Genomic DNA, 5,569 nt, shown 5'->3' with positions numbered 1-5,569 from the left:
CACACAAGTCAAATGCCTTTGCATAGTCAATGATGCACATATGGACGTTCTTCTGTTTTTCTCTACTTTCTGCCAAGATCTAGCTAACATTAGTTGTAATATCCCTAGGACCACAGCCTCTTCTAAATCCAGCCTGCACATCTGGCAGTTCTCTGCTGACATTCTACTCCAGTTGTTCTTGGGTAGTTTTCAGCAGATTCTTGCTTGCATGTGATATTAATGATATTGTTTGATTGTTTCCGCACTCTGTGGAGTCACCTTTCTTTGGATTGGAAACAAATATAACTCTCTTCCAGTCAGTTGATCAGGTGGTTGACCTCCAGATTTCTTGGCACACTTTAGGGAGTGCATCCAAGGCAGCATCTGTTCGTTGAAAGATGTCAATTTGTATGTCATCAATCCCTGGAGCCTTGTATTTTTTGACAATTCTTTCAGAGCAGCTTGAACCTCTTCCTTCATTACCACAGGATCTTGCTCATATGACGTTTAATGAAATTCTTCTGTATCAGCCAATTTCTTCTGGTGCAGTGATTCTGTATACCCCTTCCTTCAGCTTAAGAAATGTTGAGCTGAGTGAAATATCTCAGTCGCAAAAAGACAAATATGGCATAATGCCACTGTTATAAAAGAGGATTGACATAGGGGCTGGGGGGGAGACTGAGAAATATGGGATAAATAATGTATATTGCATTGAAACAGATGAGAGAAAAGGATATATGATTAGATATTATTACTATGACAGGAGTCCAGAACAAAGGTAGCATAGTGGAGTGGATTTGGGGGATAGGGATTGAATAACAAAGAAATAATTTTTTTCTTTTACTTTTCAAAAATAAAAGTTAATTGATGGGGGATAGGCAGGGAGAAAAGTGCAACAATGAATGAATGGAAGTCCAAAGACACTGTAAACTTTTATTAAAATCAATTTAAAAAATCAGAATAAAAAAGACAGAAATGTTGGGTGAGTTGGCCCTTTTAATTTTGACTCTAGCTCTTTGCACTTTTCATTATAATACTTTGCTTTGTCTTCCCGAGCTGCCCTTTGAAATCTTCTGTTCAGCTCCTTAATCTCTTGACTTCTCCCTTTGTGTTGGCTTCTCAGTGCTCTACTGCAATACTCAGAGTCTCTTCTGACATCTATCTTGGTATTTTCTCCTCCTGTGCCTTTGTAATGAAGTCTTCCATTCTTCATGGATGCTATTCTTGATATCCTCCCACATCTCATTTGGTCTTCACTTGTTGGTGTTCAAGGCCTCAAACCTGTCCCTGAGATGGTTTTAAATTTGAGTGTAATAGATGCAAGGTCAAATTTTGGTTCCTGTGGATTTGATTTAATTTTCTTCAGTTTCAGCTTGAACTTGCAAATGAGTAGTTGGTGGTCTTTTCCCCAGTTACCACCTGACCTAGTTTTCACAGATGATATTGAGCTTCTGTCCAGCGATTCTTTACACAGATGTAATCGATTTTATGCCTATGCATACCATCAGCTGAAATCCATGTGTATAGCCTGTGTTTGTGTTTGTGTTTCTTATAAAAGGTATTTGTAATGAATAAATCACTGTATGTGCAGATTCTATCATTCTATTTCCAGCTTCATTTCTGTCACGCAATCCATGTTTTCCAACTACTGATCCTTCTTTCTTGTTCCCAAAATTTTTTATTCCAGTGTGGGGTAATAGGGGTAGGTGTGTCAGAGATGGTGAGATTGGCACAGAATAGGAAAGAGTTTAAAGCTGTTATACATAGGGTTGCCATGAGTCACAGGTGACTTGACAGCACATAACAACAACAACAACAACAACAACACCCATTATTATTAATGCATCTTGATTGCATGTTCAATTGATGTCTGACTTCAAAAATTTAGTAGAAATCTTCTGTTTCCTCCTCTTTGGCTCTAGTTGTTGGTCCATATATTTGAATTATCGTGGTATTCACTGAAATTCCTTGTATGCGTATGGATATTATCCTGTCTCTCACAACATTGTATTTCAAGATGGATCTAGAAATGACTTTTTTAGTTATAAGAGCAACCCAATTTTTTCTCACCTTTTCATCCCTGGCATAGTAGGTCGTATGATCATCTGATTCAAAACATCCCATATCTTATCTCCCTTTACCAATAACGAATATGTCAATATTTATGCATTACCTTTCTTTCTTAACAATGCCAAATTTTCCTACATTCATGCTTCTCACATTCCATGTTCCTATATCTAGTGTCTGCTTACAACTATTCCTCCTTCTTTGTGTTTCCATATTTGAGATCTCAGCCTCAGTTGCTATGTCAACTAGTCTAAGTGTGCTCTATTGTACATAGGGTTTTCAAGGCCTGTTATTTCGGAAGTGGATGGCCAATCCTTCTTCCTAGGTTTTTTTTTTTCCAGAATCGTATCTGACCAACAAGCATTTTATAGAAAGGAACAGATGAAAGACATTTACCCAGTTATAGAAGTGACTGATAGATTCAGTGTTACTGCCCACATTTGGCATGAATGTCTTGACTCACCCCTTTCCCTACTCCACCAGCACCCCATTCAACTCCCACCTATACCATTCAACACCTCTCTCCCCTTATCCAGCTCTTTATATGATGGCTTTAATCATTTGCACCATTGAGGGACACAGACACTATAAGGATTCTGTGGCAGGGCACAGATGGCCTTGAGTGAATAGAATTTGAGGGATTGGCAAATATACCCAGCCAGGAAAGATATACCCCTCAAGCTCTCCTGTAAACTAATGTAATGTAAATAGGTGAGACAGATTCTCAAACAAGGATTAGAGGGTTTAAGTGTGCAGACTAGTCAAGGGTTTGAATTCATTCAGTCACTATAAAATGTGAATGTGTTCAGTTCCGTTTCAAAGCTGAGTGTTTCTTATCTATCAACCAGAGAATTCCAAGAGTCTAGCTTACCTTGTTAAATAAGGATTACATTCATATTTCATGCGGACTTGAGTCTTTCCCCAACATTTAAATCTTTAATGTGCCCTCAGATAATAAGGTGGTGGTGCAGCCTTCACAATGCTGCACGTGGCAAGATGACTTTTTGAAAACACACATGCGGGATGTCAGGCCTGTGAAGCAGATGATTTGCTTCTAGTTTGCACAGCAAATTACATTTTCAAATAACATATCATAACAAATTAAGCCAGAAAAATCTTTCTTTCCAGGCCAGTGAGTGCTTCGTAGGAGTATTCAGTCCAAGGGGGCTTCTAACCTCTCCTCTGTCAAGGTCAGGAGGAAAAAACATCCCAAAATAGTCTCCATAGACCCCATCTGAACCAGACCACTTAGGCTGGCCATTGTATCTGAGAGCTTTAGCTCTGCCCAGAGGACGCGATCAGTAATTACCTTTTCTTAGTAGAATCAGCAAGATTTTATTTTAAAGCAAATAGTGTGTACTTAATCCAAATCCATGTGTATTCTTTCCTTTAAAACAAAAAATTACAGTAAGTAGAAGGCTTCATTCAAGGGCTTTTATCTTTTTGACCTGTTTTTGACAGATGAAAAGATTGATTACTTCAACTGCTGAGTTTTATGTACACTTTTCCCCCCCTAGCTGTTGATAAAATGCTACGTGTATTCAAGTGAAGTATGTTTGCTGAGGCAGTTCGGTTTTCCAAGGTTGCAGGAAAAAGCTAATCTTTAGACATGAAATCAGAAGAAGGGGTGACATGCTTTTTAAATGAATAAACAGTGGTGTCTATGTTTAACCAGTGGAAATTCAGGATCTTTGCTTTCCAGAGTCATATACTAGCTATATTATACTCTATGACAATTCTCATCTCTCTCCCTCTTTTTGGGTGTTAGGCTTACAGCTGTGCCATTGTTTGGGATGTCGCATAAAGGAAGATGGCCAACTGTTCTACATGGATTCTAAGGTAAAGGGAAGGCCTACCTGACTTTCTAAAAAGCTTTTTCTAAAACCTCCCCCAAGGGTAAAATCCATCATGAGGAAATTGGGCTTTTTTGCTGAAAAAATATTTAATAATTGCTGTTATGCATTGTCAAGGTAGAAATGACTCATAACTGACACCTCAGTGGGTTTCCAGAGGCAGCAAATTGTACAAGAACAGATTGCCAACCTTTTTTTCTGTAGAGCTGCTGGTGGATTTTAATCATGTGCTTTTAGATTGGCAGTGCAGCTCTTTCCCACTCGGCCACCAGACCTCTGTAACAGCAATTAATAAACCTTTTCTTGGATAGATCATTGTGCACAGTCAGGACTAATGGGTAAGGTAATTCGTTCAGCAAGTATTTATTGAGCACTTAATATCCATTAAGCACTGTACTAAGAATTGGGGGTAGAGGAGTGAATAGAAGAAGATAATGCATTCCATCTGGGACTAAATACAACACATAAACAAGAAAATATCACGCCATGATACATCTTTGCTAAAAATAACAAAGAAATAAAACCAGGGACTGTAATTGATGGAGAGTTACTGAGAAGCTACTTTAGATTTTCTAGCCAGAAGAGGCCACTCTGAGGCTGTGTCATTTCAGCAGAGATCTAAATCACAGGCATTGAACAATGTGAAGATCTGGATAAGAACCATTCCGGGCAGAGGATAAAGCAAGAGTAATAGCTTTAAGAGTGAAAAAGCTTGGGCTAGTCACAGTTTGTGAAGAAGATCTGTGTGGCTGGAGAAATGTAAGTAAGAGGGACGCATGAGTTTGGAGAGAAAAGGAGGGCACAGAGTATGCTGAGTTTTAGCAACTACGATAAAAAAGTTTGGAGTTTAAAGTACCTTAAGTATGGGAGTTACATAACCTGATTTGCATCTTAAAAAATGGTTTTGGTGGAAAATAGATGGAGGCAGGCAAACCTGAGTAAGGAGACTACGATAACAGTTCAATCGAGAGATGGAATAATCTAATGATAGAGAAGAGGGTAAGTAGATAAGTATTTGTCTAATTTTCTATAGGCAATGTATGCACAGATGAATAAGACACAGTTTTACTGCCCTCAAGGAACAAATAACTACATTTATCAAATGTAATAACAGTATGACCTTTAGGTGAGGTTAACTTTTATAACGCTTTAACACAGAAATATATTAAAAGGACCATTGGGTATACTAGATAAATGACAAATGAGGCAACCTCCTAAACTCACAGACTCCTTCTTGTGTGAGGATCACTCAGGGACACTTCTCTTTGGTGAGAATTTGGGTTCAATGTAAAATGCCTCATCAAATATAACAACAATTGTGAGAACAATGTAGGACCAGGAAGTTTTCATTCTGCTTTATTTACATAAAGCTGTCATGAGTTAGTGCTATCTTAAGAACTCCTTAAGAACAACAAAATGCTTTTAATGCAGCAAAATGCACAACCAAATGCTACAGGAAATGTACACAGGTTCTTGTGTAGAGTGGCCATTGCTTGGAAATCTTCAGGACACATAAATGCTGTTAGAATCAAGCCTATTCGTAGTTTCTTAATGCTGTTATGACATAAAGGGCACAAGTGGATTGCTTTAACAAACAAACATAGTGGATTCAAACTACCAGATAGGCAGGGCCTTTGGGTTAACAGCATAACTTCCTATGGACTAAGTCA

This window comes from Elephantulus edwardii, unplaced genomic scaffold, assembly GCF_000299155.1.
Source record: "Elephantulus edwardii isolate Elephantulus edwardi_28Jun2011 unplaced genomic scaffold, EleEdw1.0 scaffold00025, whole genome shotgun sequence".
Taxonomy (NCBI): domain Eukaryota; kingdom Metazoa; phylum Chordata; class Mammalia; order Macroscelidea; family Macroscelididae; genus Elephantulus; species Elephantulus edwardii.
This window is presented reverse-complemented; position numbering follows the sequence as displayed.